This window comes from Triticum aestivum, chromosome 4B (assembly GCF_018294505.1).
Source record: "Triticum aestivum cultivar Chinese Spring chromosome 4B, IWGSC CS RefSeq v2.1, whole genome shotgun sequence".
Classification (NCBI taxonomy): domain Eukaryota; kingdom Viridiplantae; phylum Streptophyta; class Magnoliopsida; order Poales; family Poaceae; genus Triticum; species Triticum aestivum.
The window spans coordinates 68700793-68723779 of NC_057804.1; the positions used below are offsets into that span (position 1 = coordinate 68700793).

The following is a 22987-nucleotide window of genomic DNA, read 5'->3' on the forward strand; positions in this document are numbered from 1 at the left end:
TAGGAGCCCACCACATCTATGATGATACCGGGTTTTGTCACAATTATCGTCATAGAAGTGTCATATGTATGACAGAAAAAAAATTCGTTCGGCCCCATATGTCACGGATGTGTCTTTTTTTGTAGTGATAGGTATAACCCTTCATTCACCTATTATCATCGAGACTGACTATGCGTTCGTGGTGTCTTTCCTTCCAAATGAAAATTTTGACAAGTCCCCTCTAGTTGATATAAAAAGGGAAGCACTCAGCATCTCAAAAATGATGCAAAGGGTCAAGCTAGTAAAGATAAGTTGACGGGCTAATGAGGTGGCACACAAGATTGCTAAATTTAGTTTCCTTAATAAATCAGATGGTATTCTCTGCAATAGTGTTTCGCCTGGGGTGGCGATTGTTGTAATGAATGATCGTAAGAACCCTTTTATTAATTAATATATTGGAGTGCTGTTCAAAAAAACAAACTACCGCCGAGGACACCACGAGCATACAGGACGATGCCTTCATGAAGGGAAACGACGCCGAGGCGCCGTCGCCGTCCAATCTGCAAAACCGTACCTAGAGTTTCCCCTGATGCTCGAAGAGGGGCACAGAAAACGACCATGGTAGCGCCTTCAAGAAGGAAACGACACTTGCAGGTGTCGTTGCTGCCAGCATCGAAAGGTTGAGCAGGGATTTCTCACTGGGCAAGTCTGAGCAATCCCAAGCCATCAGAGCAATAGTCGGGGAGGAGGATGTCTGGTTGGAGGCCGGAACCGCCATCGCAGGAAGGGGAGCAACGCCTGCCGTTGAAGGAGGCATCGGGTGCTGCTGGAAGAACGAGCTAGCGAACATGTGGAAGGGCGGACGAAGCATGGAGGTGGGCGGGGTTGGGCAGCCAGGCGGAAAAACAAGTGGGAAGGGGTGTGACGGTGGCCGAAGACCCGAACGAGCCAAGATTCGGAGAGGAGTGCAGATCCGAGCCATCGGGACCGAAGCAGAGGGATGCCCGGCGAGCCGAAGGAGTTGGAAGGGGGTGCAGCTCCAGAGGCACGCTAGAGTCAAGCGCACCGGAGTGGATGTCGGCCAACCACGGATGCTTGCAGGGGGTGCTTGTGGAGCTGCCGAGACACCGACAAGCCGAATGAGTCGGAAGAAGACATAGTTCGGTCGCGGGGGGTGTCGGATCTGGAGTCGCTCCGGCCAACCATGAACTCCGAAAGAGGGCGCAGGTCCATGGCCGCTGGGGCCGGAGCCGCACCTGTAGGGAATGGGGAGCAAAGGGAGGTCGTAGGCATGCCACACACCCGGCCAACGCGCTGCAGGAGGCAGTCGCCTCCCACCCCGGAGCCATGGCCGCAGCCCGCTCGGGGGAAGGGGGAGGAGGGCGCCACCGCGGCATCCCTAGGGCCGATCGGCCCAACCAAGAAGCCCCAGTCCCGTCCTCTCGAGATTCGACGCCAGCAGCAGTAGGGGCGCTGGCGGCCGTCATGGATCTGGCGGGAAGGAGGGGGAGGGGGAGGACGCATCGGCGAGGACTAGGGGCAGCCAGAACCTGACAGGAAGGGGCGGGCGAGGGCGGCGGAGACACGCCGGCGTCGGTGAGCGGCGAACATCGACGGGAAAAAGGGAAAGGTCGCAGCCGAGGCGCCCCGCCGTCACCTTCCTGGGAGTCAGCGCGACTTCGCTGGCCGCTCCTCCGGTGGCGGCAAGGAGGTGGGGTGAGGTGGGGAGGGGGCCGTGGCGGCGCGACTAGGTTTCCCCCGCCACCACTGGGGGAGGCGACGCGGGGGTCGCGGGAGGGTTCGGGACCTGAAAGCAAAATCCAAACACGCTCTAATAAAATGAATAGTTACAGCAAGGATTTCTGTTGTAATAAACCATGGAGAACAAAACCGGCTGCTTATTAGAGAAAGGGCAAAGGAAAAACATGTGCATTTCATCCTCTATATTTCCACACCCGGAGCAATTTTCATTTATGTGTTTAGAGAATTTACTTGCTCTCTTACCCTTAGGAAGCGCTTTCCTGAAAAGCCTCCAAGCAAATATTTGTACCGTAGCGTCATGAGTTTGTCTTGCCAAACTTGGTTTATAAGAGCAATGGTTTGTGGATGAACCTCTTTCGGCCATTGTCTAGCCAACAACTCATGGTGGTTGAAACAATGCTGATATGTACTTTTGAAGGAGAATGTTATTAGTTTCCAAATCAAAGCATTTTCCCAGCAGCTGCAACTATAGGAATCTGAATAATATTATTGGCTATCTCAAGAGTGAACAGAGAGTAACTTAGATCAACATTTCAAGCTTTTTGATTTGGCTACCAAAGATCTTTAACAAGAATTTATTGCATTTTTTGGAATAGGATGATGTTTCCTTGCTCGACAGAGAAGATATAAGATAAGAATGTGTGCATAGCATCTTAATAATGTGTTTTTTTGCAAATGTCTTAGTTCCTTTCAAGAAGACTGAAAAAATCTTACTAGATAGTAAGGTTTATACTTGTGGTAGACTACAAATCCTTATAGTTCGATGAACATATTTATTCAGTGAAGAAAAAATGTGATATTTAATTATGTGCCATATATGCCCAGAATGGTATTCCTTAACTTCTTGGTTAATGGAGGTATATGGTTATATCCTGGAGTAAAACATATCCTTAAATGTTTGTGTCGCATGTTCTTATTGGCTTTGACAACAAAAAGATCATTTTATTAGCACCTAAATTTGTTTGTTGGAAGATTACATGTTTAATAATCAATACAAATTGTAAACTTCCTAGCAATGTTGGCCCCTAGTGTGTCGGGGCTTTGGGTGTTGCTAATGGGCCCACATGTAAGGGAGGGAATAAATGTTGTTGTGTTGTGTTTGGGGTGCACTCAAGTACGTTGATTTATGTATGAACTTAGCATCTTAGTTCATTTCACGCATCAAATTCCGCGTATGAGCGAAAAAACAACCCAATTTAGATGAAACATAAAACAAATCAACCAATTGTAGCAATCCGAATGAGTTTTTAACTCAGGATTGAAGGGCGGCGCGGCAAAGCGCGCGTCACCCTTAGTTACTACTAGCTTAGCCCGCGCGGCGACACGCCGCGCCTGTCATATGTCGCGACTATGTAGACCATGATTCAAACAATAGAACTATAGTAGTTATAAGTTGGTTAAAATATGTACAATAGCTTTATGTGTATCTTTTGCCATAATCAACTAAGAGAAGCACCAATATATATATACTACCTCTCTCTCAGTTTACAAGGCGTGCGCATACCCCTAAGTCATCAATTTGACCAACCTAATATAAGTAATATATTATAAAAAATATATCAATGTAAACTTCAGATGTTCTATTTTCAAAAGATATAATTTTTGTGTTATATAGTTTATATTAGGGTGATCAAATTGGCAACCTAGGTATACGCACGTAGGACTTGTAAACTAAGACGGAGGGAGTAAAAGTTGAAGATATTGAAGAAGTACATTTATTACAATCATGCACAATAGACACCGACAAACAATTGACATTGGCACACCTCTAATAAAAGCTACTTATTAAAACCATGTGTCGTGCACTCTACATAGGGCTGTGTATGGTCATACAACTGTACTACTACAAGAAGATGTCGCAAATATTTTTTACTGAATTAGATCACCCTGGTATAGCCTCCTGCAAGATTAATGTAATAAAGTGATATAAAGCATTTGCAAATTCTTGGACACGTCAGGTGGTTTTGCTCCTGTGTACACAATAATAGGATCTTCGTTGTGTGGATGCTGGGGGTACATCTGAAGTGGCAGCACATCGGAAAAACTGTTGCATATTTTTGCTAAAATCATTGTTTGCATTGTGAATTCTTTCAAAAATAATTACTTGACAACCCTGTTCTCATAAAAAGCACTGAAAGTCAAGAGTATGCACAATATTCCTCAAACAGGATTTTCTTGCTATGAAGATCAATTAATCACAGGAAAAAATGACACGGTGCAAACCTATATATAGAAGTACCTCATTTAGTATCATAAACCGGGAAGGCTCTGCCAATTAGAATGTACTTACATACATGGCTCCAAATTTCAAACGTGACATGAAGAAACTGCATGCACCCAAGACTGAAAACTATAGAAAAAACTTTGAAGAAGCCATGAAGAGACATTTTTCAAGTATGGAGTTTCCTCAAAGAAGAAACGAATGAAAGAATCATACCAAGAGAGAAGCTCCAATGAACATCATTTTGGTTTCTATAGAATGCATTATATATTATAGGGATAAGTATATTTTTCATCCCTCAACTTTTTTGATAGTATACAAATGGTCCTTCGACTGCAAAATCAGCAAATCTTAGTCCCTCAACATTCAAAACCAGATAAGTTTAGTCCCTCAACTTTTAAAACCGGATAAATTTAGTCCCTCATAGCTTCGGGTGGTTTTCTACCCAACGTGCAGTGGTTTTGATTCTGCGCGGTAGCTGTCCGCCATGACGCCATCCCTCCCGGCCGAGGTAGCGCCCAACTGACGGTCATTCTCCTGTACAAAGCTAGCCTCGTACTAGCTCGCTCGTGTATAAAGCAAGCTCTTCCTGAAGCGCTTCTGGCTGTTGAATCATTAGTTAGTCGGTTGATTTTTTCTTGTTTTCTTCCCATTCAGTTAGCAGGGCACGAGCTCACTATTTTGTGTGGAGACCGTGCGCGTCGAGTCCGGCAGCTGCATGCATGTCGCTGCAAGTGTCCAGCCGCGCGTCAAGTTGTTTGCTTGACATGCATCAGTGTGAGTTGAGAGCTAACACTGGCTGGTGCTTTTGTCCCGAGAGGAACCAGCTTAGATCAATTAACGTGCATACGTAAGCTAGTTGTCTACTTTGCTTTTGCTACGTACATGCATCGACATGTAATAGTATCAACTACGAGCGGACCACATCAAGCCAGCGCTGCAAGCTCACTCTCGCCGAAAAGTCGCGTTGCCGCCGTTGAGCAGGCTAGCACACGGACGATCTCGCCATCGGCACAGTCAGACAGGCATATGTCGCAGCCGGCACGGAAGGACGCACACTGCTGCTGCTCTGCTTGTGCGCTCATGAGGAGGCGGCGTAAGTGGCGACCGGGAGCGCGATGGGGGCCGGCAGCGCGCAACCTTCCCTGGCTCTAACAAATTTTTTTCTGTAGTGTATATCATAATACCACACCAAGTCGAAAGAAAACCATCTAAAATAGCATGAGGGACTAAACTTATCTGGTTTTAAAAGTAGAGGGACGAAGTTTTGCTGGTTTTGAAGTTAAGGGATCATTTCTCCACTTTCAAAAGAGTTGAGGGACGAAAAATATACTTTTCCCTATATTATATCACAGATTCAAAAAATAACTATAGAAGATGTAAAACATTGTAGCAGATTACTCCCCTTCCAACCATCCCTCTAGTATGCTCGCTCCTTTGCAGACACAAATACACGTGGGCATGAACAAAAAGTAGCGCATCCGCCGGGATTAGATTGATCAAGCTAATGCTGAAAAAATCAATCAAGCTAGCTCCATTAACAAAAAGTAGAACTTGTCCTCCATTCAATATATTTTGGTGTATAAATAAAATGCACAGAGAGCATCGGAGTTGGGCTGAGCATACAGACCTTGCCACCACTGAAGGCGATGGAGCTGAGCTGCTTTGTGATGCTTGCGCGTCCATTTGCTGCTAGAGCCCGAGAGTGAGAAGGGAGGATAGCACATCCAACAACTGGAGTAGGAAAAACTGATCACCAACAGATAATAAAATTCAGACACTAAAAAAGGTGTATGTATTTTGTGAAGAATGGTATTAGAGCTAGGCAAATACTGAACGACAACTATTCTAATTGGAAGTAAGAAATGGTACTGCACAACGGAAGTCGAACATGCAACTGTCTGCTCTTAGATTTCAACTCATTCTAAACTGCACTTACTCAGCAAAGCATGCAAATAATAGCCTGTACATATAGAGCAACACCACCTCTGTTCTATAACTTCAGTAATAAGGTTCTTCTTTATTCAGAGATGTACATGTGAACTTGTACAATCAACGAAAAAATACATGTGGTAGTAGGTAGAACTACTGCTCTAATAATCTCTCATAGCTATGTGCTCGTGCTATGAAATATATTCTCAGAAACTACTAATTGTCTCTCAAAGCAAGGATATACAACAGCTGGAACGTGCTATGTATAATGGCATGAACCCACTTGCATGCTACTACAGTAGATGTACTTTCTCTGAAATTAGATGCAGAGCACACTAAATTTCTCTCAAACTTCTAATTATCTCTATAAATAAGGATATGCAGCTCCCCGATGTCGATCATGAGCTTGTAGAAGAGCCTCCCATTTCTGTCCTGCAAACACATTAATGGAAAAATTAAATGATATGCATGCTAAATTTGCCTCAGAAGAAGATGCATGCATGGCTCGAGAGGGACCTGACCTGAAGACCCATGAGTATATAGCGTGCGATGCATTCTGCAGCAGCTGCTTCTTCTCACACTCTTGGGGAGGACGACCTGAAGCAGCAGGCCTGACAGAGCCCCGTATGGATTTTCTTTTGCTTTATCCATTGATCTGTTCGAAGATTCCATGGAGAATCCTGGAAAAGAAGTCATAGTAAGTTTAGCAGATGGTTCTACATGAACAATTGTGCCTAACAACCTTGATGCATTAAATATGCTTGTTGTGTAGAGCTCAATTGCCTCATCCATGAAGTTTATACCAAACAAGGGTTAAGGCACAGTCCATTTTACACTGCATCCTATTTCCTATGGAGGGCTTCTTGACAGTAAAGTTATCTTTCAACATATTTCCAAACTGCAATCATCAGTAGCAGGCCGAGCCTCATTGCATAAGCAGACATATCACAAAAGGTGCATGTAAAGAAAAATAATTGTGCTGGGGATGGAACACGCATATAACCTTTGACACGGTTTATGGATAGAACTGATTTTCTTTTACCTACAGCTGTCCAAACATAACGTCGAACACTTGTGGGCGTTGGAACAGTCGACTTGCAGGGTAGTGGGCAGCCGCGTCCAGAACGATGCGCGATGCATGGCGAGTCCCTCCACGTTGAGCTCCAGGGGCAGCAGAGAAAGCCACCGAAAGAGGTGGGAGAGGCATGGTGTCACGGGACTGGCCACCGTACTGTCGAGTCCCATGGCGAGCCGCCGCGCCGTGCAACCAAAGGTTCAACGTCATCTCTGTCGCGAGACCAGCATGGAGCACATCAGGAGAGGGGTGAAAGAGGTTAGGAGGAACATGGGAGGTTGGGGGATCCGCGGTCATGGCAGCTCCTCACCTTTGCACAGTCCAGCCAAGACGGCGTGAGGATCCTCGGGCCGTCAGGGCAGGCGACGCGTGGGGAGCATAGCGACGGCGCGTAGACTACCATGCATGGGTTTCAGGCGCTGCGTCCGAGCCCACGCGGAGAGGAGACGGGGGGGGGGGGGGGAGGAATTATATGAGACCAGGTCTCATATAAATCAGGTGAGACCCGCCCTGATGAATGACATGTGGCATTCACAAATCACAAAGCATCTAATCTCTTCCCCCCCTGATTTCAGGTGGAGGTGGGGTGGATGCTTTGTGATTTGTGGGTGCCACGTGTCATCCATCAGGATGGGTCTCACCTGCTAATTCGTGAGACCTGGTCTCATAGAATTTTTTTCCGGGGGGGGGGGAGGGGGGGGAGGAGCGGGGTTGGATGAAGGGAACAGGAGCTCGGATGTGGGGCGAGAAGAAAGGTGAGGCAGAGACCGCGAGGAAGGAGAAGCTATTTATATAGTCTTGTTCGGCGGTACAGCGGTGGCGACGAGGTCTCTCCCGAAGCGTCTAGGGCCAGCGATTTCAGCGGCGACCGACGAATGAAACAAACCAGTCGGTTGCAATCTAGTCAACAGCCAAAGTTTGACCATCTATCCCCAGCAAAATCGCCAAACGCACCCAGAAGCGCACTCTGCCAGCTCCCCCACAAATTAATGTGTCACTATCCTATTGGCCCGATTTTTACCGATAGGAAAAAGTCAAGAAAACCACATAAACTAAACCTGGCTAGGTTTAGTATATGTAAAATGAAGCTTTACTGGAAGAAAGAAAGTCTAATAATTGAACTTCAAAAGTGCAGTACTCCTACTAATTCTTGAGACTTCAAGAGCTTGATCAGAGCGACTAAAGGATGCAAGTCGGCACCAGTCTTCCTTGCACGAACTTTGAATTATCGACTCAGCATTGTTGGTGTCAGATCGACCAATAGTGGATGGCTTGAATAACACCTCGGTACCTCTCCACGTCACCGCCGAACCCTCAGTACTTCCTTCTATAGTACCTGTTACCTGAACTTTTTTGTTGTTGAGAAAGCTATGAAACTTTACTGAAACAGAAATTTGACTTTACCGAAATCTAGTGCTTGAACTCTTTTTAAAAACTACAGTATATACTACTCCCTCTGTTTCTAAATATTTGTCTTTCTATAGATTTCAACAAATGACTATATACGAAGCAAAATGAGTGAATCTACACTGTAAAATATGTCTACATACATCCGTATGTTGTAGTTCATTTGAAATGTCTAGAAAGACAATTATTTAGGAACGGAGGGGGTATAATACTAGGAGAACTGTAAAACTGTAGTACTCTCTTCGATCCATGTTAATTGCCGCTGGTTTAGTACTCTCTTCGATAGGAAGTACTGTTTTTTTTTTGACTTTTTTTGAAACGGAATCCTTCAGACTTCGGACTTCCAAGGACTTGATCAGATTTCCCATGGACTTGATGTCAGCATCAGTCTTCCTTGCACGAGCTTCGAATTCTCGGCTCAGCATTGTTGGTGTGAGATCGACCTAGCTAGTGCAGGCCTTTAAGAAGACCCCGGTATTTTCGCACGTCGCCGCCGAGCTCTCCGTACTTCAGCCGCATGAAGACCTGCAGCGCGCGCACGCCGGCGGCAGCTGCTAGGCGAGGGCTCCCCAGCGGCGGATGGAAGCTGAGGTAATCGGCGATGTGCTCCAACCCCAGTGGCATGGCCGGGCAGCCGGCCGCCATCGTGGCCACATCATAGACCTGGTCGCCGAGGTAACGCCGCACGGCGCCGTTGAACCCGGCCACGTCTCACGGCAGCGCGGCCCCGCCCGTGATGATCTTGAGCAGGTACGCGACGTGGTAGGCCCCGGCGTAGGTGATCCAACTCCGCGACCGCCCATGCCGGGGCCGAGCGCTGATCAGGCCGGATTCAAACAGCTTCCTGCTTAGCATGTCGGCGCTGACGCCGTGGTCGCGCAGCGCGCCGACGTCGAGGCCGCGGCCGGCGAGGTACGCGAGGGAGTTCTCGTCGTGCGGGTCGGCCTGGGGGCGGAAGTCGCAGAGGTTGAACTCCCAGGCGGCGAAGTGCCCGCCGTCGCTGTCGTAGAGGGCGATGCCGAGCTGGAGCGGCTTCAGGCCGTCTACGTTGGCCTTCACGAGAGCGTAGCGCTGCTCGGCGGTGAGGGCGTTGTGGTCCTGGCTGGGGTGGTGGACGACGCCCGGGTAGTGCACGGCGACGGCGACATACTGGGCTCTGCTGGCGACGTGGCGGAGGTTGGCCGATTCGTAATTGAAGTTGGACGCCCACACGGAACGCAGCGGGACCGCGGACTGTTAGGATTTACTTGAGTCGTGTAGGTCCAGGACTTAGCCTAGTTTTTCCTTCTGTTATTTCATGTACGTGACAGCCCTGCGTGGTGTCACAACATGGACGTAGTTTGCTTGGCGTAGAAGTATAGGGCCGGGTCGTGCGGTGAGCACAACGGGCTGGTAGCGATGTGCACGGCCTCGATCCGTTTGACGTGGGATGGCACGTTTATAGCGACGGGAGCGAGCTGTGCGGGCACGATCGTTACGCAAGAAATAAGAAGAGAAAACAGAAAAGGCCGCAAGCCAGTTCGCAGCGCAAAAACCACTTCGTGCCTCTCTGAACTCTAGCTGAATCTCATCACTAGATCGAGCGAGCGAGCGAGAGAGTTGCCCAGTGGCAACGACAATTGGCATCAGAGCCTCGTCAGAGATCCTGTCGACATGGCCGGCGGAAAGAAGCCGGTGCAGACTGAGAAGGGCGACAAATCAGGGTCGAGGTCACCATCGAGGTCACCAGCGCGCTGTTCGCGATCACTGTCTCGCTCCCGCGACGCGGACGGAGCCGCACGATCCGTTGCCGCAAGCTGGCGGCGCCGGTGGTGCAGAAGGTGATCCGTGAGTCTGGATCGGCAAACTGGCCGATGGTGACCAAGACCAACTACAACGACTGGTCGCTCCTGATGAAGGTGAAGCTGGAGGCGCGTGGCTATTGGGACGCCGTCAAGCACGGCGACATCGACTTCCACGAGGACCGTATGGCGCTGGAGGCCATCCTTGGAGCGGTGCCACCTGAGATGGTGGGCACGCTGGCTGTCAAGCCGTCGGCAAAGGCGGCGTGGGACGCGATCGCCACCATGCGCATCGGCGGCGACCGCGTGCGCGCAGCCAAGGCCCAGTCGCTAGCGCGGGACTTCGAGACCATTGAGTTCCGCGACAGGGAGACCGTGGATGATTTCGCGATGCGACTCGGCTCCATGGTCACCAACCTGAACATCCTTGGCGACAAGGTCACCGAGTAGAAGGCGGTAAGAAAGTTCTTGCATGTGGTGCCTCCACGGTACTCGCAGATCGCCCTGTCCATTGAAACACTTGTTGACCTCGATACGTTGAGCATTGAGGATCTAACAGGACGCGTCAAAGCGGCCGAGGAGAGGTTTGATCACGGCGGCTCAGGGCAGGCCGGTGGAAACCTGATGTTCACTGAGGAGCAGTGGCTGGCGCGCTACAGGCAGCGCGAGCAGGGCGAGGGGTCGTTGTCAGGGATATACCCCGCGGTATGGCCCGGCCGGAGTCGTAAACCGGTCGGGACTTGGTAAACCGGCGGATGGTAAACCGGCAGATAGTTAAGACAGATGGCTAAGACAGACGGTAAACCGGCAAGTGTTAAACCGGCAAACAATGTTAAACCGACACACAATGTTAAACCGGCAGACAATGTTAAACCGACACAATGTTAAACCGGCAGACGTTGTTAAACCGGCAGACGTTGAGAAGCCCAGGAAAGGAAGTCAAAATAGTTTAAGTTAAAGTCCGAGTTGGACTCCACATGTAACCCGCCCCTTCAACATATATAAGGAGGGGCAGGGCTCCCCAAAGAGGAACAAGCAAGAAACAATCTCTAGGGCTAGACACAACTAGAGGAGAGCCGGTTTACGGCGACTCCCTCGTGATGATAATGAGATCTAGCCTCAAACAGCATGTAGGGTTATTACCAGATGATGTTTCCGGGGCCCGAAGCTGTCTAAATCTTTGTCTTGTGTTGCGTTCTCTCGATTCCGCTCAACCCCTCTCAAGCTACCACATAAGTGCGTTGGCCTCGCGACTAAGTCCTCACACTAGGACATCTGACGTGTTAATTCCACGACAGTTGGCGCCCACCGTGGGGCCTGCGCACGATGGTGTTGAGTTCTTGAAGGGATTTCTCTTACGGACCGAGAAGCTCGTTGTGGGATAGACGATGGTTTGAGTTTAAGAAATTACGGTTATGCCGGAGGCCCTGCCGCTGCTGCAGGTTGAAGATGTGTTTGAGATCGATCAGTGCACACATCACATCACAGGAACCGACAGGATTGCAAGAGAAATATTGATAGCGTGTTGTGCGATTAAGGAGCAGTCGGATCACAAGTCGCCGATACCGCGGTTTCCTGTCGCAACCCGTCTCATCTGTGCGCCAAATTCCGATGGTGTCTGTCGCTACTGCTAGTACTGTTTCCGAGTTGTAGAGCACCACGTCATCACACAAGATCAACAGGGTCTGTACTTTTCGTGAGTTACATACTGCAGAGGAGGAGGGCGTGGAGTGACCAAGTCAACTACGACCCGGACATGGACGCAAGCGCTGATTCAGCCCTTGCTTTGCGACGCCCTAGCCTCTGCCTGAGAACCGGCCTAGTGGCCATCCGAGCCGCGGCGGTTTTCGCCTCTGCCCAAGCCTCACTCCGCGTCATCCCGCCTCTACCGATATGGCCGCAGGTGTGCCGCAAGTGACAAACTGCCGACCGCCTCGCCACTGCTGCGTTTCCAAAGATCCAACCCACCGGCCGCTGCCGAGCCACCATTCCGGCAGCACTGTTTCAGCTATGCCAAGTCGCCGGATCACCCCCATCTCCGCTAAACCGACGAGCGCCTCGAGCCTCTTCTGCTGCTCCTCGTGAGAGAGCTACAGCGTGCCGAGTTACCCGAGTCCGAGCGCGCCGAGCTTACCCCCAGGCCGCGGTGGTGGCGGAGGTAAGTCGTCGCTGCTGCCCTGCCTTACTATTCTGCTTTGCCAGCGCGGCCTAGTCTCAGACTTCAACCGCCAGGCCGTCATGCCTCGTCGGATTACCTCCTCCGCCGCGGTTTGCCGGCGCATCGACGCCGCCTGTTTCGATTCGGCCACGGTCTCTTCAGATTGTTGTTACTGAGCCGCTCCATTGCCACGGATCCGTTCTTAATTCTTATGCCTCCTCGACCCGCTGTGATCCTCTGCTATCTTCGCGTGATCCGAGCCGTCGAGGTCCTTTGCCTAAACCGCCGTAACCGCGAAAACCGCCGGGGATTCAAGAAGTTCGCTGCTCCATCTCACCGCTGCGCCCTGCCAGGGTCTCCCACGCCTGAGTCGCTTCCGCCTCCGTGGAATTGCCGTTCCAGTGTTGAACCGCCACCGGGTCATACCGCGACGGAGGAGGCAACCGGGTCACACCGCCACCGGGTCATATCGGCGTTGTGTCCCCGTCACCAACCTGAGCGGGAGCCTCGCCTCCCCTCGCGCGGACGCCTGGTCGCGCCCCTTCCGGCGGTGCTCATTCCGATAACCGTCGGCTCGGCCTCGCCCCCCTTTGTGCCCGCTGCAGGCCGCGCGCCTCTCCAGCTCCCGCAGCCGCGAGCGCGCCGGATCCACCAAGTCATCTGGCTCCTCCGTGCCCATGACGGCTTCTCCACGCCCAAAGTACGTGCCCCGCGCCGCTCCGCTTTGACCGGTCCCGACCAAGCCCGTTCCGGCCGCTGGTGCGCCCTTACTACTGTACTCCGGAGCCGTTTCGCTTCTGCTGGCTCGGCCCACCCCGCATCCTGCCTCTGCTTCTGCTAAAGAGCCGTCATCGAGCACCTCCTCAACCGGAGATGCCGAGGGGCGCCGCTCCGCCTCGCTGCTATCCCGGTATTGAATCGCCGCCGGGTCAAGTGGACCCAGCCACCACGTCACAGCAACGGCTTCGGCCTCCACAAACAGTCATTGTGCCTCCGCCATCGCCGGTTCGTACCTGCAACCGCAATGGCCTTGTGTCGTGTCTCCATGGAGCCGCCCGTCGGCATCCCTGCGTACCGAGCTACCCCATCCATGCTAGCTGTGACCCAGGCTGTCGCGCCTTGGCTCACCGCCTCGCCCAAACTGATTGTGTTGTGCCGGTTCGCCGGACCTCTGCGCGTCCGCGCACCCCACGTCACAGCGGCTGCAGCTCTGGGCGCTCCGCATCTCCCGCGAGCTCGCCTCCACCGTGACCCGCCTGTTTCGCTCCGGGTGCCTGTTCAACATGCCGCGGGAGCCTGTAGTTTGAAGACCTTGGAAGCGACAAGAACAGACTCATGGTGCAGATTGAACGGCCTGCGGAGGGATTGCCCCCAAGAGTTCATGGAGGCCGGGCCAACTCTGATTTTTTCTACTGCTCGTTTCCCAAACTAGCCTGAACTGTGCGGACGAACTGCCTCGACCCGCCATGGCCTCGCGCTGCCGGGCAAGTGTGACCCGCCGGTGTGAGCTTGAACTGCTTTCGCTCGCCTCGGCCACAAGCCACCTCCGCCGCGGCAGTGTTTCGCTGCCTGACGTGCGCACCGCTCCGACCACAAGCCGGCCCCGGGTCACCGTCGGTGCAGGCTGCCACTCCAAACCCGACGCGGTAACGGGCGCACCTCGTCGACCAGCCGGAGCAACGTCGATGTGGCCGGTTCATCTCCGCGCCCGAGACGCACCTCCGCACCAACCGGACGGATATCATTTTGAACCGCCAGATGCTGCTGTCGCCATCGCCTTACCATCTTGTGACAAGCGGCCGCTCTATCTTCACTGTGGTGGCGGGTCATGCATTACCGCGGCCTTGAACCGCCGTCACCATTTTTCTCATGATGCCCTGAGTCACTGCGTTGGACGCCAGCCTGTCTCCGCTTCGTGGACCGTCTTGAGCTGCCGCGAGCCTCCCGTGAACCGCTCTGACTTCCGCCGGTTCACCTTTGCTGCTATGGACTCGGCCGATGTGACCCGTCTCTTGGTTGTTGCCACACCGATCTGTGTTGAGCTATGGTATTATTCCGTGGAGGTAACGAGTTCAAATGGCAGGACCTGGTGATTAAAATACAAGGTTGGAGCTGGGATGCCAATAATAAGCTGCGTGTGCATGCCATATCAAAAAGTAAATCATGCCAAAAGGGAGAGGGAGCAAGATCTCACACAGAGAAACAAGCTAAAGGACTCACGGTCTGAACTAAGTATGCTACTGATTGATGGGAACGACCCATTTCAGAATTTGATGGATAAGTGGTTAGTTGATTAGACGTGAAGGCTTTCACTCGGTCAATAGTTACTACCTTCGGAAAAAAAACTGACTCGGTGGGTTTGTTCTGAACCGCTGCAGCCTCTGCATCTCACCACCAGCATATTTGACTGGTTCGACGTTTCACGGAAATACCAGGTCCTATCCACTTTATTTATGTTATCAATGCATGTTGAATTCCTTTGAGAACAATTATTCTCCTTTTAATCTTTTTATACACAGGACAACGGTCCCATGTTCGCAGTGGAGACAACAAGTTTATCTGTCGTTCAAATGTCTCAGGACAGTTGTTCATCGCTAAAGAGGAGTTATACCGTGGATACGGAGTGCATGACATCATCGTTTTGCACTGACATTTATCCATGTTGTTTCGCTCAACAGAAGCGCTTAAAGTCGCTACCCTTGCAGACTGATTTCCATCAATACATCAAGGTTATACCTGGGCACACAAGTTATCAACAAACGTGTGCAAGTTGCCACCCCTCAATCCGGTCTATTTCAACAAATCTGGAGCAGATCATAATATATTATCAGCCTCCAACGAATGGCTCAGTGAATTGGAGTACAAATCGTTGCTACTGTAATTTGGGTAATTCCAACAATCAGCGTGGATGACCCACTGGCCGGGTTACTGACACAATTTCAATGGGATCATTTATAACCCGCCACAGTTGACCTCAAGTTTCCATGGATTCACATCACGTTATCAACGCCAAGAATATACAATGAGTGTTGTAAAGTTCATCAACTCGCCACTTCGCCTCCAGCATCAACACATTTTTGCGTTCCGCTGTTCAACCATATGTCGGTTTATGTCACAGTCAAGAATGGAGAATCTCAAGCCAACCCCTCGAGCCATCTTAAAACTTGGGGGCTACGATGACATGACTCAGCGAATCTTGCCAGTTTCAGCAAATTCAAAAACCCCAGGACGATGAAGGGAAAGATAACCCGGTCCCGGAGGCTACTGTTATATTGATGAAAATTTAAGGGCCGTCAGAGAATTTTCGGCTCAAAAAGTATATAACAAAATCCTGACTCAATGAAGAAGTTCCGGGTCATCAGAAAGGATTCCGGTTCAAAATCCGGCTCAAGGGAGGTCAGTCTCATTGAAGCTCTCCAAATATCCGGTTTACAATCCGGTTCAAAGGAAATTTATCTATCATGAAGCTTTCAAGCTCTCAAATCCGGTTCAAAATTCCGGCTCAAAAAGAATTCATCTCTCGCAAGTTCGAGTTCTCAAAAAAGTTAAAGGTTACCAAAGAGGACTTGTTGCCATGACGCGCGGTTCAAACATGGGTATCCCGCCTTATTGGCTTATCACATTATTGGTTACATGAGGGCTTCAGCTGAGAAAGCGGAGTTCTGTTCATTAATCCGGCTATCATGCCACAACAAAGCTTGGGAGCTTCACACCCAAGGGGCCAAAGAGAGTTTTGTTGCTACGCACAGCTCAAACATAGGCACCTAATGAGCACAGCTCATCATGTGACTTGGGGGCTCCTTGTGTCAAATACACAGGAGTTTGAACAGACCCTTGTAACTGGGCATCGACCCACGGCTTGGAAGCCTGGTATATTTACCTAAAACCCCGGGTTAACCTGCCTTCATCAAGTAAGACACTCCTATCCAGGTCATCCCGGCACGGCCCTCCGAATGTTTGACAGTTACTCTCATTGAGACCCTGCACTTGTCAAAGTTAAAACGGTGATTGGTTAGTTGGAGGTCCATCTTAAAAGGCTTTGTTAAATGGTTCAACTCAGTGGCCTGGCAGCCCACAAAAAGCCTCAAATTTGGGCCTGGCAGCCCTCAAAAAGCCTCGACTACACGGTTTTATTTGCCTTTGTCAAGATTTTTCTCTTTTGATAAATTTTATGTTGAACCGATTTCTTTGACCTGGTATGACTTCTCAGTCATCAAATTAACCCGATGTTCATTAACCCGGCTCGACTTTCAACTACAAGTTGTCAGTACATAATCACTTATAATCCGGTGTTTATTGACCCGGCCTGGCTTTGGACTATAAGTCGCCAGCATATATTTGGATTGCGCCATTGGAATTATGCGCTTATAAATCATTGGGTATATTATTCAAATAGCCAACATGGCTGGATTTCTATTATGGTTATCAATAACCAGTATTATGATTAAGGTTTTCAAAGTCGCTTTAGCGCAATGGATATCATATTATCAATGGATATGATTTTTATTCTACAATTGAAGGAATAGTCCCGAGTTGCTGTAGGCTTACAACCCGACACTTGGGGGCTACATTATTTAAGTTGAGATTACTTCAAATATGCAAGTCTCATATCGCTGCAAGCATGCACCATGACACTTGGGGGCTAATGCAAAGTCATTCTTTGTTCATCTTATTGAAGACCCGACTCATCACATTATAATGAGCCGGCCCTTGGGGGCTACCAATTGCTCCTGTCAACAATTCAAGGTACAAAGCTTTTTTATTCATTATATTGAAGGGTCCACTTCTCAGTTGGTAAAGCATAAGGCTCTTAACCTCGTGGACGTGGATTCAAACCCCATAATGGGGATTACATCATATGATGTTATTTTCATTGAAGTATATATCAAGTCCCAGCTTAATATTATTTTGTCTTAAGCTGTTGCTGTTCAAAGTTTACAAGATTATATTTACAAAGTCCCTGCTCATTATTGCATAATGACTCGGGCCTTGGGGGCTACACTGGTTGAAGTTTTTATGAGCATCAGGAAATTACAAGTCCCAGGTTGTTGCAAGCATGACAACCCGGCACTTGGGGGCTACATATATGGAATACTCAATTCTGATTAGTGATTGAGATGAACAAGCTGGATTTCTTCAAGATTGTGATGTTTATATTGAAGCAAGTCTTAAGCTGCTACCTTCTTAAGACTTGGGGGCTACAAGTGATAGTCATATAAAGAGGTATATTTTCAAGCTGGATGTTAACTACAAGTATGACCCGGTGCTATCAATATTCATAAACCGGTGATCTTGGCAATGATAAACTGCAAATTGATTATGAAGTTGGTCTATTTAACCGGATTTTCTAGAAGTAGGAAGTGGCAAGGACTTAAGGATGATCAGGATCAGTTTAACATGGATAAATCCAAATTAAATTGGGGGCTAATGTCGGGGATATACCCCGTGGTATGGCCCGGCCAGAGTCGTAAACCGGCCGGGACTTGGTAAACCGGCGGATGGTAAACCGGCAGATAGTTAAGACAGATGGCTAAGACAGACGTTAAACCGGCAAGTGTTAAACCGGCAGACAATGTTAAACCGACACACAATGTTAAACCGGCAAACAATGTTAAACCGGCAGACAATATTAAACCGGCACAATGTTAAACCGGCAGACGTTGAGAAGCCCAGGAAAGGAAGTCAAAATAGTTTAAGTTAAAGTCCGAGTTGGACTCCACATGTAACCCGCCCCTTCAACATATATAAGGAGGGGCAGGGCTCCCCAAAGAGGAACAAGCAAGAAACAATCTCTAGGGCTAGACACAACTAGAGGAGAGCCGGTTTACGGTGACTCCCTCGTGATGATAATGAGATCTAGCCTCAAACAGCATGTAGGATTATTACCGGATGATGTTTCCCGGGGCCCGAAGCTGTCTAAATCTTTGTCTTGTGTTGCGTTCTCTCGATTCCGCTCAACCCCTCTCAAGCTACCACATAAGTGCATTGGCCTCGCGACTAAGTCCTCACACTAGGACATCTGACGTGTTAATTCCACGACAGTCGTCGCGCGGCGGTGGTCGGGGCAGCGGCCGCAGTGGCGGTCGCGGACGCGGCAGAGGACGTGGTGGAAAGAGCAAGGACAACGCGCCCGGAGACGGCGCGCCTGGCGGTGGCCGAGGGTCATCGGGCGGCGGCTCCCGCTTCAAGGGGAACTGCCACAACTGCGGGGTCCAGGGCCACATGGCTCGGGACTGCACCAAGCCCAAGCAGCAGCGCAGGGAAGAGGCCAACCTCAACCAAGCCCAGGAGGATCAACCTGCGCTGTTCATGGCGGTGAGCTGCGGACTCGCCCAGATCCACGTCGAGCCGGCACGCGAGCGTGTCTTCCTCAACGAGAAGGCCGTGATCCCGGCGCAGACGGCGAGCAATGTGTGGTACTTGGACACGGGCGCGAGCAACCACATGACAGGCGAACGGGCTGTGTTCTCCGTGCTTGATGAGACGGTGACTGGCATGGTCAGGTTCGGCGATGGCTCGTTTGTTGACATACGTGGACGTGGTACAGTGATGTTTAACTGCATGAACAAGTCGCACCGCGCACTGACGGGGGTGTACTTCATACCCCAGCTGAGAAGCAGCATTGTGAGCATCGGGCAGCTTGACGAGGTGGGCTGCCGGACGGTGATCGAGGACGGTGTGATGAGCATCTTCGACCAGGAGAAGCTGCTGCTCGTGCGCGTGAGGCGCACTAGGAGCCGCCTGTACATGCTGCAGCTCGACGTCACAGGGCCAGTGTGCCTCCTCGCCAAGGCCGATGACACAGCGTGGCACTGGCACGCACACTATGGGCATCTTCACTTCAGGGCGCTGCATGACCTCTCCAGCAAGGGCATGGTTGGCGGCGTGCCGTCGATTGCGCGGGTGGACCAACTCTGCGACGGGTGCGCTCTTGCCAAGATCCCCCTGACGCCGTTCCCACGCGCGTCTTCATATCGCGCGGAGCGCGGCCTGGAGCTGGTACACGGCGACTTGTGCGGGCCGGTGACACCGGCGACACCGAGCGGCAACCGATACTTCCTCCTCATCGTCGACGATTACAGCCGCTATATGTGGGTGGAGATGCTGCGGACAAAGGACGAAGCCTTCAAGTTCTTCCACAACGTCAAGGCACTCCGAGAGCGAGAGCGGCGTGAAGCTTCTGGCATTCAGGACGGACCGGGGCGGCGAGTTCAACTTCATCGTGTTCAAAACGTACTGCGACGGGAATGATGTCAAGAGGTACACGACGGCGCCGTACTCCCCGCAGCAGAACGGTGTCGTGGAACGCCGAAACCAGACGGTGGTCGAGACCGCCCGGAGCATGCTCAAGGCCATGAAAGTACCCGGTGAGTTCTGGGGAGAAGCTGTGAAAACAGCGGTGCACATCCTGAACAGGGCGCCCACGCGTGCTCTGGATGGTGTCACCCCCTACGAGGCATGGCACGGTCGACGCCGGAACATCGCCTACCTGCGCACCTTTGGGTGCACCGCCTACGTGAAGAAAGTTGGACCAGGCGTCACCAAGCTATCAGACCGCGCGGCGCCGATGGTGTTCATAGGGTACGAGGACGGTAGCAAGGCCTACCGCGTCTACGACCCAGCGACCCGCAAGCTGCACGTCACCCACGACGTGGTCTTTGATGAAGATCGTCCGTGGAACTGGGAGGCGGCGCCTGATGCGGCTGTGCCCATGGGCGCACCTGCTACCTTCACTATCGAGTACACCGTCGACAGCACCGAGCCCAGCAGCAACAGCGACCGCGCTCCGGACGCCCCCGGCGACACCGTGTGCTCCGTCGGCATCCAGCGAGCCACGCACGCCAGAGCCATCTCCTGTGCCGTTCGTGACACCTCCTACAGGAGAGACTCATGACACGGAGGGGGTGGCACGCCGGTTTCGCATAATGGAGGAAGTGATCGACCACGCCGAGCCGGTCGAGATCGAGTACAGTGGGTTGTGCCTGCTCGCTGCTGAGGAGCCCGGCAACGTCGACGACGCACTCACTGAAGGGTGCTGGAGAAAAGCCATGGAGGAGGAAATGCGCGCCATCCGCGACAACGAGACATGGGAGCTGACGGAGCTCCCTGCTGGACACCGGGCCATTGGGCTGAAATGGGTGTTCAAGATAAAGGAAGATCCTCAAGGTAATGTGATCAAGCATAAAGCTCGTGGTTGCTAAGGGATATGCATAGAGAGAGGGCATGGACTTTGAGGAGGTGTTCGCGCCGGTGGCGCGGATGGAGACGGTGCGCGTGCTGGTCGCGCTCACCGCGCACCGCGGCTGGCACGTTCACCATATGGACGTGAAGTCGGCATTCTTCAGCGAAGAACTGGCCGAGGAAGTGTACGTGCGGCAGCCGAAGGGCTTCATCGACACCAACAATGCACAAGCTGTTCTGAAGCTACGCAAGGCGCTGTATGGGCTGGGGCAGGCGCCGCGGGCCTGGAACATCAAGCTAGACAGTGCACTCGCGGCTCTCGGCTTCGAGCGGAGCCCGCTTGAGCATGCTGTGTACAAGCGCGGGAGTGGCGACACCCTCCTGCTTGTGGGGGTGTACGTAGATGATCTTATCATCACGGGCGCCAACGCCGGCGAGATCGCAGAGTTCAAGGCGGAGATGTAGTGCACTTTCAGCATGAGTGATCTCGGCCCCCTGAGTTATTTTCTCGGGATCAAGGTCGAGCAGAAGGGCGGCACCATCACACTTTGCCAGAGCAGCTATGCCCGCAAGATCCTCGAGCAGACGGGGATGACAGGCTGCAAGCCATGCTCAACACCGATGGAAAACCGACTGCGGCTATCGAAGAGCGATGGGAGTCCAGCTGTGGACGCGACCTACTACAGGAGCGTGGTGGGCAGCTTGCGCTATCTGGCAAACACTCGAGCAGACATTGCCTACGCGGTTGGGATTGTCAGCCGCTACATGGAGGCGCTGACAGCGCAGCATATGGCTGCGGTGAGGCATCTTCTGCGCTACATCGGCGGTACACTTCACCACGGATGCAAGTACCAGCGAGGGGGAGGTGATGAACCAGACCTTGTGGGGTACAGTGACAGCAGTCATGGCGGTGATCTTGACGACCGCAAGAGCACAAGCGGGTCAGTGTTCTTCCTTGGACGAAACCTGATCACCTGGGCATCACAGAAATAGAAGCTCATCGCCATGTCCTCCTGTGAGGCGGAGTACGTGGCGGCAGCTGCAGTAGCTATGCAAGCAGTATGGTTGAGCAGGCTGATCGCGGATATTCAAGGCACTGAAGCGAAGAGTGTCAAGCTGCTGGTGGACAACAAGTCTGCAATCGCTTTGAGCAAGAATCCGGTGCACCACGATCGTAGCAAGCATATTGATTTGAGGTATCATTTCATCCGTGACTGTGTTGAGACTAGCAAGATTGACATCGAGTATGTGGGCACTGAAGATCAGCTTGCGGACGTGCTCACCAAGTGCCTGGGCAGAGTTCAGTTCATGGAGCTGAAGAAGAGGATCGGCGTCGAGGAGGTGCAGCTCGGACGACCCAAGTAAGGGGGTGATTTGTTAGGATTTACTTGAATCATGTAGGTCCAGGACTTAGCCTAGTTTTTCCTTCTGTTATTTCATGTACGTGACAGCCCTGCGTGGTGTCACAACATGGACGTAGTTTGCTTGGCGTAGAAGTATAGGGCCGGGTCGTGCGGTGAGCACGACGGGTTGGTAGCGATGTGCACGGCCTCGATCCGTTTGATGTGGGATGGCACGTTTGTAGCGACGGGAGCGAGCTGTGCGGGCACGATCACTAGTAGAAAAGGGGCCAATGGTCCAGGCCGGTCCAGCCCATTAGTCCCGGTTCAATCCAGAACCGGGACCAATGGGGGCATTGGACCCGGTTCGTGAGCCCCAGGGGCCGGCCGGGCCACGTGGGCCATTGGTCCCGGTTCGTCTGGACCTATTGGTCCCGGTTGGTGGGACGAACCGGGACCAATGGCCCTCGCTCCTGGCCCACCACCACTGGTCCCGGTTGGTGGCCTGAACCGAGACCAAAGGACGACCATTAGTCCCGGTCCATTCCACCAACCGGGACTAAAGCGTTGGTCCTTGTTGCGGCCAAAGTTTAGTCCCACCTCGCCAACCGGAGGGGAATCAGACCGGTTTATAAGCCCCTTCCTCTCTGCCTTATTGAGCTCCTCTGAAAATGAAAATAGATGCCCTTATATAGGGAATTTAGGCTAAATTCATACGAATTTCTCTTGAAATTTATTGTGAATTTAATTTGAATTTCCTCTATAAGCGCATCTATGCTCATTTCTGAGTAGCTTTTTATATAGTTTTTTTTCTTTTCTGCTATATTTATTTTTTTCTTTTTATTTCTGAGTTGTAATAAGTCATTAAAAATAAGCATCTATTCTCATTTTTTAGTAAAGTTAATCATAACTATTTTTCTTCTATTTATTTTTGAATTGTAATAAGTCATTAAAAATAAGCATCTATGCTCATATTTTAGTAAAGTTAATCACAACTATTTTTTCTTCTTTTTATTTCTGAGTTGTAATAAGTCATTAAAAATAAGCATCTATACTCCTTTTTTAGTACAGTTAATCACAACTATTTTTGCTTCAATTCATTTCTGAGTATCTTTTTATATAGTTTTTTTCTTTTCTGCTATATTTATTTTT

The 22987-nt window shown here is 51.0% G+C and overlaps 1 long non-coding RNA gene and 1 pseudogene across 2 annotated transcripts; both read right to left on the reverse strand.

The window, feature by feature from the left end:
• Positions 1 to 3529: 3529 nt before the first annotated feature.
• Positions 3530 to 7420, reverse strand: LOC123094445 (uncharacterized). Of its 2 annotated transcripts, XR_006445826.1 has the most exons (4): positions 7279 to 7420; positions 6936 to 7180; positions 6415 to 6573; positions 3530 to 6325 (listed from the first exon to the last, which is right to left on the reverse strand). It is a non-coding gene; the product is annotated as an uncharacterized lncRNA (long non-coding RNA). The 2 variants fall into 2 exon arrangements; XR_006445825.1 differs by having other exon boundaries at positions 6415 to 7180.
• A 1219-nt stretch (positions 7421 to 8639) lies between these two features.
• LOC123089969 (probable CCR4-associated factor 1 homolog 11) lies at positions 8640 to 10001 on the reverse strand (annotated as a pseudogene).
• Positions 10002 to 22987: the final 12986 nt, after the last annotated feature.